The following is a 23702-nucleotide window of genomic DNA, read 5'->3' as shown; positions in this document are numbered from 1 at the left end:
AAAGGTTTTTCCGAAATAAACGTTAGTTGTTAGTGCCAGGTCTCTGGTCTCCGTTTCTCTGTTTTTACCACTCTGCTTTTTTCTGAATTCGTCGTTTTGTGGCATCATTTGCTGTTAACTGAATTTGTTCCCGAGTGAGCATCGTCACGCTGTTGAAATTAAAAGTATTCCCTGTTTTTGAGAAGTGCTAGATGAGCTTTTTCGTAGAGCGCGTGGCATGAATGCCTTCAGCGACGCGCCCTTTGTATTCATTGAGCGTTGCTGACCTTTCCCCGCCAGAATCACGGATGTGAGTAGCGTCGCCATTCCTGCATGGTACTTTGTAAACGACCACACTTTCATGATTCGCAGGTGTTTGGTCTTTTCATTTAGCCGACACATGTTCGAATGTTTGATAATACTTACAAACGCTTTCTATTCACAGTGAAAGCAAGGCTCTCAGAACGGTCTGATATAATTTGAACGTAAGGAATAGGCACAATAGACATCGTCTTTTCTCTTTTCTTGTGGCGCATTCCTCTTTCATTTTCATACATTCTTCTGTATATCGTTAATAAAGTTGCTGGAATGAGGTCGTTGTTCCAGTTCACTAACCACGTTTATCACTTCGTGTAGCAGCAACTGCAACTTGAAGGTAAGTACGTCTGGTCATGCACTACTCTTAACACGCCAGTTTAGCCATGAAACTTTGCAAGGCTATGATGCGCACAACTGCTTAATTTTCATGAAGATAGTGATCCATATTGTAACGTTTCACTGAAAGCAAAACATTGCGGGATAGGCTGCTACTCTTTCACTGCTCCAGATAAAAATTGCTCCCATACAACGTCTTCAATCGCCACGATTTTTTTCAACATGGCAGATGAAAGAGCAAGTGTATTCGAAGACTCGGTCAACTATGAGTATAGGCGACATAAACGTAACCAATGGGGAAAGCGGCTTCAACCTGCTCTCTTCCCCGAAATATTTCAGTTTTTTTGCATTTTGATATGCACACATTAAAACGCACGCACTGACATACATAAGGTACTGTTGAGGATCCCACCGCTGCCAACCAGTTGTTGCGGATCCCACCGCTGCCACCAGTTGTTGTGGCTCTCGGCGCTGTTCTCCAGTAGTCGCTATGGATCCCAGCGCTGATCACCGATTGTTACGGACCGGGGTCTATCCGGTCTCTTCTGGTAGCGTCGTGTAGCTTCGGGTTGAGGAAACCAACGCTGACAAAATGGTGATACAAAAAACAAACAGGCTTATGGCACTATTTACACTTATTTACAGCATGGGGTTAGGAGTTCACAAACTACGAGCGTGGTGGTTGAACCGTTACATGGTTCAGAGCGACGTTCAGCACTCTTCAGCGTCGTTTTGAACCCTCTTGGGCTCCTCCTCCTTGATTGGAACGTCAATCACACACACTAGACACCGCTCACGGGGCATAACTCAGTAGTACATGGTCCACCGAATAGTTATTGCCCCTCTTGACGCAATGCTCGAGAATAGGCGAAATGGGGTTTTCTCCCGGAACAATTTGGTGGTTGAATTGCTTCTTCCGTCTTTCCCTGGAAGGGCAACCAAGGAGTAGACACTTGAATCGCGGAGACACGACCTGCGCGGTCGGTCTGCTTCTCCGTCTCGCTAAAAAAGCCTGCCCGGAGGATTTGCTTGTGGGGACATTGGCTCACGAACCGTCTTTTATTCCCTGTGTCACTCCCCACGGTGGAACGCTGATTGCAAGAGAACAGGGGTTCGAGGCGTGGGAGCACTGCCCGGCTACGTTTCTCGGCGACAGCCTGGCGCCTACTGACGGGGGTCATAACAGCTTCCCCCTCACCAGATGAGTCACAGGGGGCAGCAGTTACCGCTGCTGCTCGCAGAGACGACGAAAGAGTCCGTAGTTGAATGCCAGGGAATCGCCTTTGCTTCTCGCATGGGGTGGGTAACTGCCGAAACCTTCTACAGCGTTTCTGAAACTCGACCACACGCACAAGCAAGCACTCGGCCACCTTCGAACAAACCAAGCCAGAAGAGGGATGGCAAACCAATTTTAATAACTAGCTTTAATAAATTCACACACTCAAAACTCTCAGGACTCATTTGCGCTGAGAAACCAGACGTGCTCCTTTACACACTTCACTTAATAAGATGCACGAAAAAAACTGAAATATCAATTTTGATACATCAAGAACACCGCAGAATGGCTTAGAAAGAGCGGCTGAGTGCAACAGCGTTTCCATTCATTTCGCCCTTATACCGAATATCAAAATGATATTTTCGAAGAATCAAGCCCCGCCTCACAAGGCGACCGTTCTTTGATGTCACGGTTTGCAGCCACGTAAGGGGACAATGGTCTGTCTCTAATTTAAATTTAGCACATTCGAGATAACTCTGCAACTAAGAAATGGCCTACACAAGGCAAGCGCACTCGCCCCGCCGCGGTGGTCTAGTGGCTAACGTACTCGGCTGCTGACCTGCAGGTCGCGGGTACAAATCCCGGCTGCGGCGGCTGCAATTCCGATGGAGGCGGAAATGTTGTAGGCCCGTGTGCTCAGATTTTGGTGTACGTTAAAGAACCCCAGGTGGTCGAAATTTCCGGAGCCCTCCACTACGGCATCTCTCATAATCATATGGTGGTTTTGGGACGTTAAACCCCACATATCATCATCAAGGCAAGCGCACTCCTTTCGTTAATACGTTATCTCACGAGAGCCCAATTTCTGGCTCAAGTAGAGCGCATCATACTCGTTGCCACTGTCGTCCCGACATAGAACGGCACCTAGGCGTCGATCTCTCGCATAACACTGAACCGTTAATTCTCGGTAGTAAACAGAAGCTCTCAAAACCGGAAGATGATCAGTATTACCTCTTCACTTAAGAAGGCTGCCTCCTCCGTTTAATCACTGCTACTTTCATCGGTTCTGTCCCACTGAGAGCATTGGTCGGGAACTCGGATTAAGCGAGCACTAAAACATTCCTATTGTCCGTTTTTGTTTACGGCCACCAACAACCATCTACAACTGAGACATGAAGCTCACCAGCCTCCCGAAAGCTTAACCTAAGCTGTGACCTAACGGTCTACTTCAACGTTTAGGGAAAGCTTAATGATCTGTTCATAAGATCACTCATTCATTCATTCGTCAAAGTAAAGCAACAGAATATAAGGAAGAAACACTGCTTTCCAGCAGGTTCAGTGGGTTAAACTTACCTGCCTATGCCAACACCTATGATTTAAAAATAAATCACTGATGTCTCCTGAGCGTTTTTAATTAATATCATACCTACAGCGCTGCAAAATGCATGGCACTACTAACCAAACACTTAATCCTTTACAGTTTGTCTAATCACTCATCCTTACGTTATGTTGTAACCCACCTTGCACAACAAAAAATTAACCCTAGGTGCAGTACTCATCAAAAACACCTTACAACAACACTTGCACTGGTTTATGCTAAAACCGTGCCCTAATGGCTCTCAATTTTCATAGTGCGTAACGACAACTGTATCGTGTCGCGCTAATCTTAATCATTTTACTCTTGGGCCTTTTCCCGCAGGAATTTGAAAGTGACGCCAGGAGCTGGGGGGGAGCCTGTGACATTTTCTCATTGTGTTCACCCCTACGCGGTGTTTAGCGACTCTGCCCCTTTTGACTTTGACCCTTCAGACAAGGCCGCTTTTCCGAAGTCGTCGAACTGAATCGCGCGCTTCCTTTGGGTTACGTCCCTTCTTCCCCTCAGCACCTGGCCCACCGCTTGTGCCTCCATGAACGCCACGATGGACGCTTCTTGAAACAGATTAACGGCCTACCCCTACGCCTTTTTCATGAAGGATGGGACCTGTCGTAGGCTTACGCAGTGACGAACGCTTCCGCTTCTTTCTTTTTCTGCGATGTTTGCAAATCACCGCGATAATAGGGCTGCACTACTGAAGCATGGCGCTCTTGCTCTCACCAGCCACTGCGCCATCCATGCCTGTATTTGACGATGTCGAAACGTCCTCTTGAGGCATAAAGAAGGTTTCCAGCTCCTCGCTGGGCCCATTAGGGCTGCTGGAACTCTCCTCATCCACGCAAGGAGCGTATTCCGAAATCGTCCCTACCTCCAGACCGGCCAAGGCCTCGTTCTCTACATGCTCTACCTTGATGCATTCAAGATTATGCAGGCACTTTTCTGGCGTGATCTCTGGTTCTAGCGCTTCCTCACACGCCTCAACTTCTGGTGCTTTGTGACGCACCTCGCTTTCAGACTCCGGTGCGAGTCTTTTTTTCTTTTGGCTGACAGAACTTCCAAATCTCCTGATTAGCTCTGCTTTCAACACTTCGTAGTTGTTCGCGTGCTGCTCACTGAGTCGCGCAACAACATCCACTGCCTCGTAGGACAGAACCGTGCGTAGCTGATGAGACCAGGTGTCTTGCTCACACTCCAGTTGACTACACTTTTGTTCAAAGAGTCTAAGATACAGGCCCATATCCCATGATTCCTCATATGGCTGTATGTACCTAGACATCTCAAGTTCTGCATCGCTGTCGAGAAGTGCTCCGCGCTGGGGTCCAAACCCCTTATTATATTTATTATCTTGTTTGAAAAACTCCAACTCGAGGTCTAGTTTTTCGTCTTCTCCCTTTCCTTTCATCTGAGCTGCTCTTAACTTTCTTTCAATGATGATGTCCCATTCTTCGCTTAGTTCCTCATCATCAGCCCTCAAACCATTAGGCGCTTTTATGATTATGGCTTTTCGTGCCAAACCCTTTGCATCGATCCCCGGTTCCTCACAAAACAGCCACAAGTCTGACTTCTGCAGCTCCCGTAAGTTCATGATCGTACTGAGTGCTCGGTACTTACAAAAAACTTTTCGAAACGGCGAAACTGAGTTTTTTGGCAAAGTTAACTACCAGTTCTAAGTTTTAACCCTCTTTTAGAACCTGGTTCAGTCAAAGGAAAAGCCACGCACTCACCCATACGTGATCCATGTCTCTAGCCAGCTGCTTCTCTTGGGCCGACTGTTGTTGTCCCTTGTAGCTTCGTATTCGAACGCTGCCAACCAGTTGTGGTGGCTCTCGGCGCTGTTCTCCAGTAGTCGCTTTGAATCCCAGCGCTGATCACCAGTTGTTGCGGACCGGAGTCTACCCGGTCTCTTGTGGTAGCGTGGTGTAGCTTCGGGTTGAGGAAATGAACGCTGACAAAATGGGGATACGAAAAAGAAACAGGTTTATGGCAATATTTACACTTATTTACAGCATGAGGTTAGGAGTTCACAAACCACTAGCGTGGTGGTTGAACCGTTAGATGGTTCAGAGTGACGTCCAGCACTCTGCAGTGTCGTTTTAAATCCTCTCGGGCTCCTCCTCCTTGATTAGAACGTCAATCACACACACAAGACACCGACCACGGGGCATAATTCAGTAGCACATGGTCCGCCGAACAGTTATCGCCCCTCTTGACGCAATGCTCTGAGGATAGGGGAAATGGGGTTCTCTCCCGGAACAATTTGGTGGTTGACTTGCTTCTTCCGTCTTTCCCTGGAAGGGCAGTCAAGGAGTAGACACTTGAATCGCGGAGACACAACCTGTGCGGTCGGTCTGCTTCTCCGTCTCGCTAAACAAGCCGGCCTGCGGAATTTTCTTGTGGGGACATTGGCTCACGAACCGTCTTCTAATCCCTTTGTCGCTCCCCGTGGCGGGACGCTGATTCCAAGAGAACTGGGGTTCCAGGCGTAGGAGTGCTGCCCAGCTACGTTTCTCAGCGACAGCCTGGCGCCTACTGACGACGGTCATAATAGTACCCCTGAACCACCCTAAACACCCCAAAACGTTGTTGCTATACGCTCCTGATAGCATATTGTTAAGGATGGGATGGGTTTATTTACACCGATAATGCCAGCGCTTAACTGTCACTGCCGAATCAACATCGCTCGAGAGCGTCCTACCTCTTCTTCTTTCTCGCTCTTTCAGTCCGCCTTACAATTTTCTCCGGGCCAGACGAAGCTCACCGAGCGAGTAGGAGCGACCGGTTGTTGAAGGGCTTCAATCGGGCAATGTGCACGTTTTGCGTCTTACGTGAACGTCGGTTTTGAGCTGTCACTTTCGCTACAACGTAAGTGACATCACTCAAGCACTGAGTAATGACGAATAGTCCTGAGTACTTAGAAAGAAATTTCTGGCAAAGCCCCTTCTTTCGAACGGGCGTCCACAGCCAGACGAAATCACCCGTAGCGAAAGTCTCAGGCGGGTGTTTTGCGTCGTAACGGTCTTTCGCTCGAGCATGGGCGCAGAGAGTGCGGAGCTGAGCAAGTCGACAAGCTTCTTCCGCGTGACACGAAGTCTACGCCACACTGGCGTTTTCGTTCGTCGAAAAAGGAAGTATAGTGTCAAGGAAACTTCGGGGATGACGAGCATAGAGGAGAAAGAAAGGCGTATAACCTGTGACCTTGTGTTTCGCGGTAATAAAGGCGTATGTAACAAAACGTAATACAGCATGCAAGTTCTTGTGATGCGCCGTGACGTACATTGAAATCATGGTGATGATGGTACGATTAGTGCGCTCAGTGTGGCCGTTGGTCTGAGCGTGGTATGGCGTGGAATGCCGATAATGGCACCCACAAAGCCGTAGCAACTCTTCGACAACGTCTGCGGTAAACTGCCAGCCGCGATCACTTATCACCACACGAGAGGCCCCGTGATGGAGTATAATCGAGTGCAGAAGAAACCATGACACATCAGATGATGTGGCTGTAGCAACCGCCATCGTTTCAGTATACCGTGTGAGGTAATTAATATACGCACACAATAATCCAGCGGCGGCCGGTGGTAGACTTGGGGAAAGAGCCCAGCAAATCTATGCCGACTTTTTTGAATGGTGATATTGGTGGCTTAACCGGTTGCAGATGGCCGGCCAATGGCGAGGTAGGTTGTTTGTGGCGTTGGCAGACATTACAACTTGCGACGTAGTGCTTGGTAGTCTTCCAGAGTCGAGGCCAGTAAAAACGTTGTCGGATACGGTAAAGCGTTCGGGAAAATTCAAGGTGCCCAGACGTGATGTCATCGTGCATGGCTTGGAATACCGCAAGACGCAAGCATTCTGGCACGACAAGGAGTAGTGTGGAACCGTGGCTGGAGTAATTCTTGCGATATAGTAGGGTGTCATGAATCACGAATGGCGTGGCGCGTTTGGAGCTACGAGCCACATCGATCATTGGTTTCAGCGAAGGGTCACGCTGTTGCTCGTGACGGAAGACGTTAAAAGTTGGAAAGTTGGTGGAGATTGATGCCAGGTAGTTATCGAAATCATCAGCAGCATCCACAGTCACAGATGGTAGACAAGATAAGCAGCCATCATCTGCGTGACATCGACCGCTCTTGTAGGTCACAGAATAATTATATTCTTGAAGCCGTAAAGCGCAGCGAGCCAACCGACGAGCTGGGTCACGTAGTCTGACAAGCCAACATAAGGAATTGATGATCTGTGACGATCTTGAATTGCCGGCCGTACAAATAAGGTCTGAACTTTGGGACGGCGAAAACAACCGCAAGTCAAAGTACGACTTGCATACGCCACGACGTGCTGGCGACTGTCTTGATACTGAACGAGCACGGCACCAACAACGATACCACTAGCATCTGTATGCAGTTCCATGAGTACCTCCGAGTCGAAATGGCGCAAGAGGGGCCCGAAAGTAAGTAAATACTTCAGCTGCTCGAAAGCAGCTTCACACTCAACGGTTCATCGGAATGGGGCGTTTTTGTGGAGGAACTCTGTCAGAGGATGAGCAAGCTGGGCGAAGTCTATAATAAACCGACGAAAATAAGAACACAGGCCCACGAAGCTACGGAGATCCTTCACAGACGTTGGTAGCTTGAAGTCTCGCACAGCATTGATGTTTTGTGGGTCTGGCCGTATACCGTCTCTGTTGATGAGATATCCGAGCACAAGGGCTTGAAGCTCACCAAAACGACACTTCCTTGCGTTTGAAACGAGACCAGCTTTTTTGACGCAATCTAGAACAGCGCTAAGCCGATGGTTGTGCTCACAAAATGTCTTGCCAAAAATAAATACATCATCGAGATAACACACACATATCTCCCCTTTGAGACCGCGAAGGATGGAGCCCGTGAATCGCTCCAAGGTAGCTGGGGCATTTCATAAGTCATACGGCATAACGTTAAACTCAAATAACCCATTAGGCGTGAAAAAAGCAGCCTTTTCTCTGTCAGATGATTGCATTGGTATCTGCCAGTATCCGGACCTTAGGTCGACGGACAAAAAGTGTGCGGCCGGGTGCAGGCAATCAACAGCATCATCGATGCGTGGTAGCGGATACACGTCTTTCTTTGTGACGGCATTGAGACGGCGGTAGTCGACACAAAATCGCCACGAGTTGTCTTTCTTTTTTACCAATACAACAGGAGCTGCCCAGGGACTGCGTGACTCTTGAATAACGACTTTCTGCAGCATTTCCTCGACCTGATCAGCGATCACTTTCCTATCTGACGGGGATACGCGATAGGGTTTCTGGCGTATCGGTGTAGCATCTCCCGTGTTGATGCGGTGGTGCATACGGGATTCGGTCTACATGGAACAACGCTTGTCTTGAGCGAAATCAAAGACTCCCGCGTAGCGTGTAAGCACGTCCTCGAGAACATCCCGCTCTGAAGAAGGCAACGACTTATTGATCACGCGTTTCATCTCGGCTGAGTAGTTGGGCGCAGCCTTACTGACGGCTGAAGGCTCTGAGACCATTCTGAAGTCAACTGTGGCCTGCTTCTCAAACGTTTCCAGTTTAAATCCGGCTGGTAGGACAACAGGCTTTGATGCTGCGTTGAGCGCACACAAACAAGCATGTACGTCGATGGCTGTAAGGACAGACCTTGGGACCAGCACATTTTTCTTCGTGACGTTTGTATGATCGGGCTGAACAAGTCCAGTGCAGGATCCTGAGCGGACGTGAGAAGAGCATACGGGAACTAGCATTGATGTCTGACCAGAGATCGTCACATCTTCAGACAACGAAAGCGCATCAATGGGGAGAGTTGGAAAATCGTCAACTTGGGAAGCGGGCAACGTACTTTACAGTGGAATTTCTCCAGTTCCACAGTCAAGCGTCGCGCCGCTTTCATGATGGAGGTCTATCCCTAAAATGACGTAATCAGTTGCGCGAGCCAGTACAGTGAATTCAATTTGGAAATTTTGTCCCCCAATCGTGAGTACGACTGAGCAAATACCAACAGGGCTTAACGCTTCGCCTGCAACTCCACGAAATGTTTGTTTACGATCCCACGTGAACATTACTTTGTGGCCCAAGAAACGATGCTTGAAACGAAGACTGATAACTGAAATAGCAGCACCAGTGTCGACAAGAGCAAGAGTATCCACACCGTGTATACACACACGCACTTTGTTCATCAACATCACAGCAGAAGGAGGAATTGGCGAAACTGAACATCCCACGACCACACATCCATCAGCCGCACTAGCCAGTTTCCCAGCTGCTTCGGGGAAGACGCCCGACGACGCAGAGACGGCGACCGGCGGGAACGTCTCGGAGGGTGTGTTAGGCTTCGCTCGGAAGCGGGGGACTCGCTGCAAAATTCATTCGGTCATTGCTGTCGGGTACGGTGGTCGGCCGGGTGAGCGGTCCAGGTTTCGCGCATACGAGGCGGGTACGTCGAAAAACGTGGCGGCACGGGCGTTTCGTGCGTACGAGTCGGGTACGTCGAACAACTTGGTGGCGCAGGTGGCCGGCTGGGACAGAAGCGTGAAATATGCCCTGGGAGACCACATGTGTAGCAAACTAGGACTTGTCGGCTTACAATAGCAAGAGCAGAGGTGGCAGAAGTACGCAGAGACAGGTCTTGCTCTGAAGGAACATTTCATTATGACGCACAGTAGTCTTCTGGCAGAGGCCTGGTTGACGATGGTCGGAGGTCTGCGGCGGCACGCCGAGATAATGACATCCGGTGGTGGCCGTGATCCGTTGGGGAAAGTGGAAGCCGCGGGGTGAAATCTGCTGTTTCTGTGCGCTGTTGGTTTTCGACGTGGCGCTCTGGCATCCAGTAGGCAGGTGGTTCGGGGCACGCGGCCAACGAGCATTGGTGGTGAGCATCACCTGCTTGAAGCCACACGAGCTCTTCTCAAACTACCCGACGTACAAGGAAGGAAATGTCTTCGCAAGCGGCGACCTCCATACTTGCGACAGTGGGAACATTGTCCAAGCGCACGAACTTGGGTAAATAAAATTCTCTGGGCCTTCAATGCCTCGAATACGCGACACTGCTGCCAGAAAATATAATGTGTGTTCAAGTTCTCTTTCGTTATGAGAAATTTCTACACGTTCTCGGCGATGCCTTTTAACAAATGACCAACCTTACCTTCGTCAGACATATTTGTGTTGACAATCCAGCAAAGCTTCAATACCTCTTCACTGTAGGTTGTGCACCTTTCGCTGGGCAACTCAGCCCTACGTGACAGTGTTTGCTCACCTTCCTTTTTCACAGAACTCGTGTCCTCAAAGCAGGCCTTTGTAATCTTCCTTGCGGTCCCGGCAAGGAAGAATACTACGTTCACAAGCTTTGCCGGCACGCCCCAGTCGTATTAGCGGCTCCCTTTGTCATAGTGTTTTAGCCAAGCATCCACGTCTTCGTCAGTTTTACCTGAGAATGCCCGTGGTTCAGGCGCCCAGTAGTCTGGTTGTCGAGGTCAACGGCCACTTTGTGCCATGTCGCTGGCACTGGCGGATGCAGCAGCGTAGTACGTCAACGGGATTGCTGTGTCGTCGTTCATGCTGATGTTCTCCAGGGGTAGGCCAGCTAAGCATCTGCTTCTTCGAAGAACTGCTGCGGGATCCAGGGCGGCGAACTACCCAGCACCGCTCTACCAAAGCTGTTACGGAAGTGATGGATTTATTTACACTGAAAATGCCAGCGCTCAACCATCACTGCCGAATCACCATCGCTCGAGAGCGTCCTACCTCTTCTTCTTTCTCGCTCTTTCAGTCCGCGTTACAATATTTAGCACTATGAACTTTCACACAATCGACTCTTCCTTAATAAATTTTCTCTGGCAGGTTCTGTGGGCAACTCAATCCTCTCGTCCCAGTTTATTTCTGCACGTCGGTATAATTCACGTTTCAGTGAAAAACAGTGTATATGCCCTACTGAAACGTTCCGTAAGATGCAGAGACCTCAAGTACGGAATTATTGGAATATAGAAGACGTATGATGCGGACTCCGCATAAGAAGTTTGATGCGGACTCCGCATAAGACATATGATGCGGACTCCGCATCTTATGGAAAGACGTATCATGCAGAAATTACCGAAATGTGTGCATGTTACGTCTGAATCTAGTGCAAAGCAATATAATGTGTAAATTGAATAGACGTCCACATCTTGAGTATATGCAATACTGTGTACAAATCACAATAATTCTTAAATGTGCATGATGAGGGATTGAATTATCGGCATCTTTCTAATTGTCGTGATGTGGAAGCAAAATTACCTTTTAAATAAAATACATTACAAAGCTACTAAATTAACATGCTAGCAATCATAAATGGTGGTTACATTGCAACGCATTAATGTAGTGTTGTATGCAAGACTTAAAGAACTTATAAAGTTATTATTATCAGTATAGAAGCATTATTATACACTTCAGCACTGCTACAATCAATATATTTTTTTATTTGTCTGTATGCTCCAGCTGTGAATAGTGACATTGCAGTGTTGATCGTACATAAATGAGGCGACTGCACCATAATTTCACAAGCTCCACCTAAGCCATAGGATGGTGGCACAAAACACAATGTAACAGCAATTTTAGAAGGAAATGTTTAAACATAAATAATAACCATAGCACTGTGAAAGTGTGGCGCTGTGTTTATCTCATGAATGCCTTGTGGAGATCGGCGAAATGCTGCTTGAGGCTCCGGCACCACTGTAAATTTCGAAGGTCACTGCCATAGAACTTATGTGTCCTTCATAGGCGCCTGGAAATAAAAATAATTGGCACAAATAATGTCAGAGACACATGTTAGCACAATAGTTCACATGCACAAGAAATATAACACACAGAAGGAAACTGAAAATGTAAGGCACACAATCCTTCATGTTATGCATATGTGAATAATAGAAGAAATGAGTGTATAAATTAGTTCTGCCACATAAAAAAACAGCATGCTTATCACAGTGAAAATAACTAGGTTGTCATGATTTTCAATGGTAGAGATAATCGATTATTATGACCTTATGAAATTATGATTTAAATGCTTCCTGCACAGTAAAACTTTAGGAACTGCAAGTGAAAGCTCTCAATGTACATTTAATAGTGTGTGCATGTACATCTGCTGCCTTTATACTATACAGTTTGTGCACAAAATTGGCATCTTCAACAATTTTGAGAGGTAAACCTATGCAACTTATGAAGGTTAAAATCACCATGAAAGCAAGCAGGACCAGGCAGGTGCCATTAAAAATCTGTGCAAGCCAGATAACTATAACCGAACTGCACACATATAGAGGAGCAAGAGTAACAGAAATTTGGCTGCTGACCCGCATGTCGCGGTATCAAACCCCGGCTCCATTTCCGATGGAGGCAGAAATGCTGTAAGCATGTGTGCTCAGATTTGGGTGTACGTTAAAGAACCCCAAGTGGTCGAAGTTTCCAGTGCCCTCCACTACGGCGTCTCTCATAATCATATAGTGGTTTTCGGACGTGAAACCCCACATATAAATCAAGAATAACAGAAATAAACTGCCAACAGGAAAGTTGGGTGCATGTGCTATCTTTAGGTGCTTACACCTTACTACAGCATGCTCATTCCATTTTAAATACCGATATAGAAAATTACTGCTCTATTAGGAATGTAAAAGGTAAGATAGAACTGAACGACTCTACAAAAAGTGACCCTAATATGACATCACGTTTTCTTATAACAAAATTGACTAAGACTCTCAAATATCTTTATGCAAGAAAAAAATCTTCAAAAGAACAATCAAGTTTGAAGTCATAATTTTTAATATGGCTACTATGACTATAACCAAGAAATTGACCTTAACAAGGCTAATGTTAGTTTTTAAGGCCTATGTTCACTAGACAATGAACTATACCACAAAAAGCACAGCGTTCAGGCAAAGCACCACTAAAAAAAGTAGTCCTTTTTGTTATTACCTACAATGCCTTTAAAATGGTATTTTTACCTCTACTTTCCGCTTTTTATCTAAGTAAGTGGTGTGAAACAAGTTAGCTGAAAATGTACTGTGCCTCCAAAATCCGTTGGTTGAATCTGAATTTTGAAAAAATGGTGAAGCTTACACTAAATTAGGCTCCACAAGCCTTGGAACAGCGAGCCTACATGACTCTTAGGACTACTTTGGTTACTTGTGTTTTGTTTCTGGGCCTAAGCATAAAGACAAGGGCTTAACTGAATTGCTGCTAACAAACAAATGCTTTCGAAATTGCCCGAGCGTCAAAGGATGCTCAGCCATTCGTTGTTTTTCGCACTGGGCTATTCTACACTAAACATACAAACCATACTGCCTGGCGAACATCACAGATGTATTGTTTAAAAAATGATGGTAATTTACTCTTCTGAAAATAGTTATTTGCAGAAATGTTTTGAAGAGAAAAAAGTAGTGGTCACGTGGGTACCTTCAGAATTTCGCAGAATGTCGTGCGGGTGTTATTTGTGAGAAAAATTTCAAAGTACCGCTTTTTCTTGCCATATCAAATTTGATCTACATATTAAGTAAAGGTGCTTCTTAAAGTATTTGAAGCCGAGTAACATTAGTGCAATTTTTCCGCTACATTGGCTTTGAAGAATTCAGCCAAACTGTTTATCGTTTGCATTTCTTGTATGGCAATACTGCATGTTGTATGAATATTTGAGCCACAAATACTCGCTGCACAGAAGTTATATTTCACGAAAAAAAATAATGTTAGTCCAGATTACAAATATCACTATATAATTGTTTTTGTCCACATTGAGATGCAATTTGAGCTGTGTGTTTGTCTAATTGAAAATTACTTTTATGTGTAAGTTGAAAGCAAATAAACAGTTCTTGTTACATGGCAAGTGTTATCATTACAATTTTTGTTTAAATGAGGAAAATGATTTTGAAGTCTCCTATTGAGGGCCATGGGGAACTTCGGAACGGAAGCTGTCGTATATCAAATGCAGAAAACAGCCATCTTAAGAAAACTTCAAAAATTCATTTCTACTTTAAGACAAAGTGTAGTCCTATAACTTGCCATATAAAGAGAACTGCTTCCTTGCTTTTGATGTGGCGAAAAATTGCACTTATATTACTGAGCTTCATGCACTACACACAATCACCTTTACTTAATACCTAGACCAAATTTGGTGTAGAAGAGGCAGTATTTTTGAAACACTTTTTACTTTTTACAAACAACACCAAGACGACATCCTGGGAAGTCCAGAAGGCACCAACGTGGCCTAATATTTTGTTCTCTGCGATATAATTTAGCATTTTGCTGTTTTCAGAAAAATACAGTAAACGAGCACAATATTTTTTTTTCAAAACACATTTAGGACGGTTGGCAAAATGGCTGGGATGTTTGAAGCGTAATTGCCTCACTGCCAGCATTTATTCTTCCGAAGCTCAAGCTATCACCTCTCTGTTACTGCCTCCCTCACATACAATGCCTGCATAGGAAAGAAAAAGAAAGGCAGGTCCGACAAAGTTCACAAGGCAAGATATTTTCATGTTGGATAAATTCATAACTATAAACAGCAGCAAAATAACATTCATTTTGAGTAGTCCAAGACACAAGCTATATACCAGCATACTAAGAGCCAAGCACAAACTTTTCATTTGAACATGTGTGGTGTTAGACAGGAAGCACTTATTACAAGACTGATCAGTCTGTAATTAACTGAATGAAGTACAATGCACTGTTCAATCCAACACCACATAGGCATCTTTGCTATAGCAAAGCCATGTGTCATTGATTCATGCACTAGATGGGACAATGCAAATGTAACAAAAAAGTTGAAAAAAGAAAACAAGAGAAAAAAAAGAAGAAAAGGGGGGATGCAAAGTAGGAGCAGTGTAGCACTACTTTAACTTTTCATTCCCCTTTTCTTTCTTCTTTTTCTTCTTTTCTATCATTTATCTTTTTTTTTGCTTCCCTTACCCCCAACCTCCGACAAGAGAACACTTTGTATCAGCGCGACCTAACTTGAAAAGAAGCAATGGCTGCACTCTTCTGCGTTATAGCTTTTTTTTCAGACAAACATTTCCAACAGGCACACACGCCTACACCAGAAGATGATGTCATTACTGACATCATTTAAACTAACACGCCAAGGATGACAAAGTGACTTCTAAAGAATAGGTCCTCCTATCGCAACATCGGCCAGCCTGTCTGAAGCACTTCTACTGTTCACCCTGATTACCCCACTAGACGTTTCCATCTGTCGACTCACATCTTCATTTTGGATAACACTAAGACGAGCTTACATTGATGAATACGCACGAAAGTTTAGTGATGTATCATGTATCAGATTAAGCAACTCTGTTAAAAAAATTATTGATAGCTTGCTTCCAGTCTTTTTATACTGTAGCCTGAAACTTCGTAATGTCTTCTATGCACATGAACCAGATTGACAACGTAATGCACAACATGCTTAAGAATACTGCGAGGAACAAGATAACGACGAAACGACCAGCCACCCAAATTTTTCACTGTACATGTTTATAAAATGTTCATGTACCCCAAACGAGGTGCTTATGATACAAGCCGAAAAAACCTACAAGTAGGGCCTTGGAGTCTTCTGGAAGTAGACGTGTTGCATTTTTTCTGTAGAGGGCTTTACACCCATAAGTGAGGAACAAAACGCCAGTATAATGAAGAATGTTGGCAGCTATCAGTTATAAAAAAACCTAATGCAGCTAATCTTCCCCGACACATCTGTACATTTAGAGAGGTGACGTAGCATCTGTGATTGTGGCAGTAACTCCAACAGGACCAGTGCGAAAATTGGCACTACTAGGCTAGACAAATGTCCAAACATGCCTGCCCGACTCCCTCTTGTTATCCCGGCTGAATCTGACACATGATTTCTTAACTGCTGGCTGGACAAAAACAAAACCACTGAAGCACTCACAATACACAGCGTGAAGTTCCTCTGGAGTGGTCAACTTTGTCTTCTGCGATGAAAGAGCAGCACAGTGTACTGATAAGGCACTCCTTGCGATGGTTTTCAATGCCACACAGTGACCTTCCTGTTCCTGTCGAAGAGAGCTTCGGGAGCATGGAGGGTGCTTGCTCTTTTCTGGGGGCTGCTGCCGCTCCTCGTTTTCTGCTCAAGGTCAACCTGCCCAAAGTTGTAGGCGAGGCTTTAAGAGTTGTATATAATGATACACTAATTTTCGCTGAATAAACATTTCCTCGTGGCACACTGAGGAATTTCTTATAAAGCTTGAGGCCTCGCATATGCAAACATTTACAATCGATCCGAAGATGCACTCGACTCTAAGGGAGCAAGTTTGTTATGTAGTGTATATAAAGAAAGGTCACTCAGCACAACCACAACTACAGTTGCACACGAAAACGACATTTTACACGATTCTGTTTATTTACATGGTTCATTTTATTTTATTTACACAGTCCATTCTACACGGTCCTGTTTTACACGATCTGGTCTGCATGAACTCTTGAACCGGGCACCATATAGGTTGAAAGACACACACAGAGTTTGAGACAAACCTAGTTTCCCGTGGAGCATCCTCTTGCACTATAACAACACATCTCAATCTAGTTAGTTGGTCAGAACGAGGTGAAAACAGCTCGCACTTGAAAAGCACGGGCAGAAGGAATGACGCCTGCACCCTGTGCTCCCTGTGCATTCTCGTTGAGGGTGCAGTTTTCACCTTATCCTTATGCAATTTCGCCTTTATACCATTGTTCGCTGCATAATCTTTGTGGCGTTAAAGTGTGTGATACCGTCATGTGTATTCCATGTAATTATAAAAATAGAATACAAGATAGCTTGATTCAAAAATAACAAAGTGGATCTAGCGCCATGTCCTGTAGCCATTCTTTAGGCAAGTGGCAGAATGATTTATTCTTCAAAACATATCTTACTTGTAACCACTACAAGAGCTAACTCGTACACTGGCACATTCTGTTTGCCTCTTCAGATTATAAGGTACCTTTTTTACACCAGAAAATCTTCAAGAAGAATAGAAGTGTTGTAATTGTGAAGAAAGAAAAGTAGAAGAAAAAAAAGATAACCTGCCCTGTACAGGGACTGAGCCTGCGAACTTCGAATAACATGTCCGATGCTCTATCAGCTGAGCTACCATGGCGGCTATTCCTCTTCCATTTTGTACGGTATATATGTGCATTTATACATGGAAGAGTCAGTCAGCGCTGCCTGTTACCATTATGGCGAGTGTGGGACACCTTTTTTGCCTACTGGCAATTACATTACGATTGCAATTACGTTACGATTACTTCCAATATCCCTATACTTCTTTGGCAGCATTATGCATCTGTCAGTTCTCAGAAAATCTGCTAGTCACAGGAAGAGGCAATAGTTCGCCCTCCCACCTAAATGCATGTACTTGAACACATGCACAAGTGATCAAAAAAACAAAAAACAAGTCACACACCGCTAAGATTACTGAGATTCACTGTTTCAGATTCATGAGTAAAGAAAAGAACTATAAATTGAAGGGTTTGTTGTCTTTGTTGAACACATTATAATGAGAACTAGCAGAAAATGATGCCAAACAAACTATAGGGGATGTTATCAAAAGTAACTTTAACAAAATTGTGAAAAGAAAAGTAAACAAAACCTAACTTGGCAACGTTTTTTGACAATTGAATTGACATTACTTTTTATAACATCCCTATATTTTACTGGGTAATGTTGTCGGGTAGTTCTAATTATTAGAATGGTGAGTAGGCTGACAAAGAAAGTATATGGCATTGATACTTCTTTTGAACACCTAATAGTTTGAGGACCTTAAAAGAGCGGAAGCTACTTTGAGTAGACCAGAATACTTAGTTGGAGTGAAAAAAAAATGTACACACATTTTTACCAGGCTTTTTAACACATTTTGAGACATAAAAGTGTATGCTGCCAGTAATGTTAAGTACCATTACTTTTGTCACATTATGCACTGTAGCAGTTGTAGTTAGAGTGGTGATAGTGAAGGATTAATCAAGCACGCCACCAACTGCGTTCACATCAATGGTCGCGTATTTTAAAAATAAACCTGCTGTATAAAAAAAATTTTAGAGCATTTATGATTTTATCCAAATCAAGCTAAACCGACTGGGTAAGCAAACCATTTGCATAAAATCAAAAGGCATAAAGTGATTCATGTATTATAACTATGTGAACAATTCCAGCAACGCAGGGCAAAGTGACAACAGTTCTATTAAAAACCCCTCTTATTATAACATGCATGAAAAGCACCACATCAGAATACTTTATAGTGCATGTAATATCGAGACTACTAGACTGTCTATTGACCTTTTAGAAGAAGGGTATCTCCTTCACGTCCAAGGGGCAACCACTTAGCCTTTTCCTGAGCTTTTCTGTGAATACTTCCTGTGTTTCAGATATCATTAGGATTGATTTAGGGTGAACAGATTTTGCTTACGCATTGAAACCTAGTTCTGTATGTAACTGCAATTATGGGTGCCAAACCACCTCCAATTAATTTTTAACATTTAACTTATTTTTTAACTGCAGCAGCACAACTAGCTATGGGTGCCCAAAGAGTAGCTAGAAACAATACCTTTACCTCTTTGAGCCTTGTGGAAGTGTTCAGCTTCTCAGTGCTCACCTTACAACATTTTTTTTAAATACGTGTTTGTGTGGCCACTGTTCTTGCTCCTTGTACAGTGAGGAGGAGCACATGGCAAGAAGAGACAAGAAAGAAGCATAGCGAAAAAAAGCGAAATAAGTGAGGACTTCTTTTGTATCGTACAATGTGTGTAAAATTACTTTTGCGACAACATATAGACAAATTATCACGGCTATGCATCCATTGTAGAGTCATACACAGCTGCAACACCATGACTAAATTTCAACCTTGTGTTGGTTTAGGATACCTTTATAGTGGCAAGCTAATGATATCTGCATTTGTTTGGCACATATTAAGAAGCAGTGAAATGTGATATGGTAATCCCATTTAGAATGCACATCATGTGGCTTCATTGTATATGTGGCCACAAGTAACTCTGATTGCAAAGCGATAAGGCAGAGCCTAAACAGACGTCACCGACCACTCCAATCTGAACTTCCCTTTGCTACTTGCCCATTATCATCCCAGCAAAAAATGAATAATTGAAATCTGCTACAGATATGTGCTAGCTTATGCTAAGGACCAAGTATGAAGGGTGTTTTTTCATTATTGAGATCAGTTATTTGTTCAAGAACACTTGCTGTCAAACACAAATACATTGCTGTCGAAGCATCAAGACTCAAATATAAAGCAAAAAGTAGTGTCTCTTTAAAAATTACAGGCCACAAGGTGCAAGATAAATATTTGATATACTTGGGATGTAAGGCACGCACAAGAGGTGCTGCCATATTATACTTTTCCTTGTGTTGAAACCTGCTTGCTTTACTCACCCAACACACCTGTAAAGATGCCGTGAAAACACCAAGGAGCTGATGCAGCATGGTTGAACACATGTCCAGGGATTCCACCATTCCTAAGCAGCCCTGCAGCCTCCACAGTCCTGCAACCATTTGTAAGACAAATATAGTTCTACCCAAAGTTCTTGGTTTACAGACACACATGCAAGACGCATAACCACTCTATAGGAAGTTTGCATGATAATGCGCTGGGTAGCAAAACGGATGCCAATATCAAGTATCCCGGCCTGCGACTTCTTTCTTTCCGTTCTTAATTAATCAATCCATGGTTAATAATTGTTCCCCCAATGTGAAGTGTACTGGCAGTCCGGTGAAGAATTGCAATGTATTTCAAACACAGTCCAATTCATGGCAAGTAAGCATGCAATAGCGTTTTGTCAGCTGTTCGAGAAAAGAGCATGAAGTTTAGCTAAAACCCATGTTTTTTATAAACACCATTCAATTTGATATAAAAGTTGTCAGCATTATGTGAAGGAACAAGGATTCATGTTTAATCAATGATTTCTTATATTGTACTGATATAAATGCAACTAACTGACTATGAAACGATAATTTTTGCATGAGAATTTAGAATTATGAACACTATCACACTTGCCAGCTGCATCTTGTCCAAAACAGCGGCAAGCTAGGCTAGTTTCTGTAGGTGAGCAGTAATGAACAGTGCAAAGTAACAACGAGAAACACCAATAACAACAGTATGGGGCAAGCATAGACTGCCAACTGTATAATTTATTGCACAAAAGTTCGCCTGAATATCAGTCAGACACCTCGTGTAAATGAAGGTCCAGTTCCAAATGAACAAGTTACGAAATCAACAATGCCTGCTTACACTAACAGGACCCTCATTCACATAAAGTATGCAGCGATAGGCCCCTACTGAGGTACGTCACAGCATGATGTCACTGGCACATGTAAAAGGTGTGGCTGGAAAAACACTCCCGCTGGTGGCTCAGCCCGGTGCAGTCGTGCGGTGTTTGGGGCAAGTTTTAATTTTTCAAAGCTTATATTTCACGTTACAATGTCGACATTAGCTGTAGTATGTGTCAGCAAACATCCAGCTGTGTGGTAAACTGTGTGGTAAAATATTTGCCACGCTGTCTGTTTATCTTGAAGAAGTGAACACACGTGGTGGCCTGTGCAAGCAACAGCGGCATAGTCTTCAAAAATGTGCACTGTTGATTGCGGCATGTAGTGTGCATTGAAAGGTATTGAGAATATCGGTTCAACTGAGAATACTGTGTGTGGTGTGTGCAGTGTCAATAACAATGTGTCTTGTTTGCGAAGACGTTAGCACTCATGGCAGGGACCGGTCGATGAAAAAACTTGATTCGACATTTTAGTCAACGTAAATATGCACTTGACGCGACCATCTGCGAGCAGGTACATCTCGGTGTTTGCGCTGTGTGCAGAAAAAAATTGCAAGGTCACCGGGCTGGAAGATACCATTTGCTGAAGCTGCATGTATGAATGGCCCGGCGAGTACGCAAGCTCAATAAAGGTATAACTCGTTTTATCGAAGGCCTCATATTTATTCATGTAATAAGCAGAGATTCTTGTTTCACATATACTCAGTACCTTTACCGCTCGATATTCATGAAGTGACAATGCAAACAACAAGTTTGTGTGTTAGGTCCTAAGGGAGCGATGTAAATCTGCAAATAAGTTGTAGGTGTCAGATGCAGCGATGTAACTGCACAAATGATTACGTATATATTAGGCTACAGGTTTAGAATCGCATACATCTCAGTGGTCTATCAGGAACGTCACAAACAACTTCCTTGCCAACCAGCCCTTGCACAGAGGGAGGGAATGGCTGGCACGGTGCTCGAAGTGACGTCACACTATTTGCAAACATAGAGAGGTTTGTTACTTAGGCAACATTTTGCACAATATATTTTTAGATGCAAGACTGTACTCATCCACATTGATCATTTTGATGTCTTTTGTTGTTACTTTGTGCTGTGAGTTACTAGGCATTTAGTCACCATGATCTTTAAAAGCTAATTTCAGTGTTCTCTCTCGTATTGCTGACAACTGTGTTGTTGCATAAATTGGGCAAAAAAGCAACACAGAAAGGCTGTCACAATAAATACACCAACATGGGTATTCTCCTGCAAACAAAAGTCGGCACTGGTCCTGTCATTACCCGTCTTCCTACTCTATTTGCCTTGTTTGTGCTGAAACAGCTAAACACCTGATGAGTTAGATGAGAAATATTAACGCATCAAAACTATAAGTGCTTGCATCAGCAACTACACAACAGCGTGATAACCGCACCCCTGCCACACAGCAGCGAAACATATTTTGAACATGCTGGCAGTGTATTATTTTATAAAAAGCAACTCTGGCAAATTACAAAATCTCACATTGTGCATGCAAGTTTTCTTCAAAGTCAGGCGTACAATGTAGGTGCTGGCCGGTACATTATTAGTTACAAGCAAAGTCGTCTTGCAGGTACACATACAGATTGCACGAACACCCCTCTCTCTCTCTACACTAGGCACACACATTATATCTTTCAACAAGCACACGCCACTGTTTAGGGGCATAATAACGCTCTACCGTGAACGTATTCTAATCAACCCACTTAGTCGGTTGGCTAGGTGAATCGAGCCAAGTTACAAATTGTATAACCGCGAACGTAAACAAAATGCTGCTTTGCATCAAATGGCACTGCAGGCTTCGTTTAATCAACAACGTAGCAAGCGCCGTGTGCGTCTTCCTCACTACATTGCACCTATGAAAAAATCGATCACCATACACATGCATGTTGCCGCAGTTGTCTCGAATTAGCTCCAGTAAGGCCGCGCCGATGCGCCATGGCTCTGCTGGCGTTAGCGTTACCAAAGCGAATCGGCAACCGCACTCGCAAAGGCGCGTAAGGTTGCCGTTTCACGACGCCTCATTCGAGTGCAGCAACACACACTTGCACTGAGTGGCATACTTGGTCTACATAAAAAAAGTGTCCCCCTTACCTTTAGTTTCTTTCACACTGTCCTGAGGGAAGCGACCACAGGCGTCCGCCGTCACCTCGGAGTCCTTCGAGCGCCCGCCCAACCCGCCGATTCCTTGGACGACTCGCACTTGATCCGCACTCGAACAACCGCGGGAATAGGGCGCAATCTTAGCACATCACACGAACGAGGAACGGCGCTTCCTTGCGTAAATTTAACATGTCGTGCTCTCGTGTGTAGCAGCGCGAACACATGAGAGACGCACCCAAACGGCATGCCCACAGAAACAAAGAAGACAAACAACATGTGGCTTTAGCTGTGAATGGATTTGACTTGGATATCTGTGTGAGAAAAATAAAAAAACATCTGTCGCTGCTATAAACTGAAAAAAATGTATGTTATCTGGCAAAATAACTTTAAAAGTGATTAACGGTTATTCAAAAAACAAGTTACAACTTATGAATATTTTCGCAGGTCTTTGTTTTGTTTTTGTTCTAGCAGACGACAGCCTCCTACTGCTTCTACGACAGACGTAGTGCGGTTTGACGTTCGGTGCGTGTCGCCGACGCAAAGCTCTACAGTAGTGATATCACAGTTATCAATTCTCAATGAATCATAGGATGGCTACAAAGCAGTAACATTTTGACATAGTGCAGTACGCAATCTTTCAAGGTATGACATTTCTTTGCTCTGAAGCAAATCGAAGCAAGCCGGCCGGCGCAATCAGCTTATGTCGCCACTACGCGAGGCATGGTCGTGCGCTATTGCGTCGCGCCCCGCGCTCGATTTGTCATCAAGCGATAGAGCTACTAAGTGGAATACAGCTAGATGCAGGGATTAATGGCGTATCACTCTAATTCCCTGTGGTGCCCGACTCAATCGCAAGAGAGCCCCGGGAAACAACCTTCAACTGCTCAAGCTTGTGTGTGGGTGTAAAAATACTTGTTTTCATCCGCGGCGGGGCAGCAATCTATAGTTGAAAGACATGCGAAAAGCATGCGACGTATATACAATCCCAAAACATATGCACACAACAATAGATACTGTCGCATATCGTACATAAATATGCCAACACATAGCGTGTAAAAAGCCAATTTATATACATAACTTAAACTCAAGTGTCA

General features: G+C 44.3%; 1 protein-coding gene and 1 long non-coding RNA gene across 8 annotated transcripts in view; both read right to left on the bottom strand.

Annotated features, from left to right (window-relative positions):
* LOC119178190 (ATP-binding cassette sub-family C member 4) overlaps positions 1 to 23702 on the bottom strand; it is a 2441444-nt gene that overhangs the window by 701341 nt on the left and 1716401 nt on the right. The gene's annotated exons all lie outside the window — the stretch shown is intronic.
* Positions 4627 to 22846, bottom strand: LOC142775814 (uncharacterized). 2 transcript variants are annotated; one of them, XR_012887135.1, is made up of 4 exons: positions 22600 to 22846; positions 19598 to 19707; positions 16112 to 16321; positions 4627 to 11971 (listed from the first exon to the last, which is right to left on the bottom strand). It is a non-coding gene; the product is annotated as an uncharacterized LOC142775814 (long non-coding RNA). The 2 variants fall into 2 exon arrangements; XR_012887089.1 differs by lacking the exon at positions 22600 to 22846 and having other exon boundaries at positions 19598 to 22572.

The sequence above is a fragment of the Rhipicephalus microplus genome, chromosome 1 (genome assembly GCF_043290135.1).
Source record: "Rhipicephalus microplus isolate Deutch F79 chromosome 1, USDA_Rmic, whole genome shotgun sequence".
NCBI classification, from domain to species: domain Eukaryota; kingdom Metazoa; phylum Arthropoda; class Arachnida; order Ixodida; family Ixodidae; genus Rhipicephalus; species Rhipicephalus microplus.
Note: the sequence above shows the minus strand (reverse complement) of the source record. Positions and strands in the feature narration are given on the sequence as shown.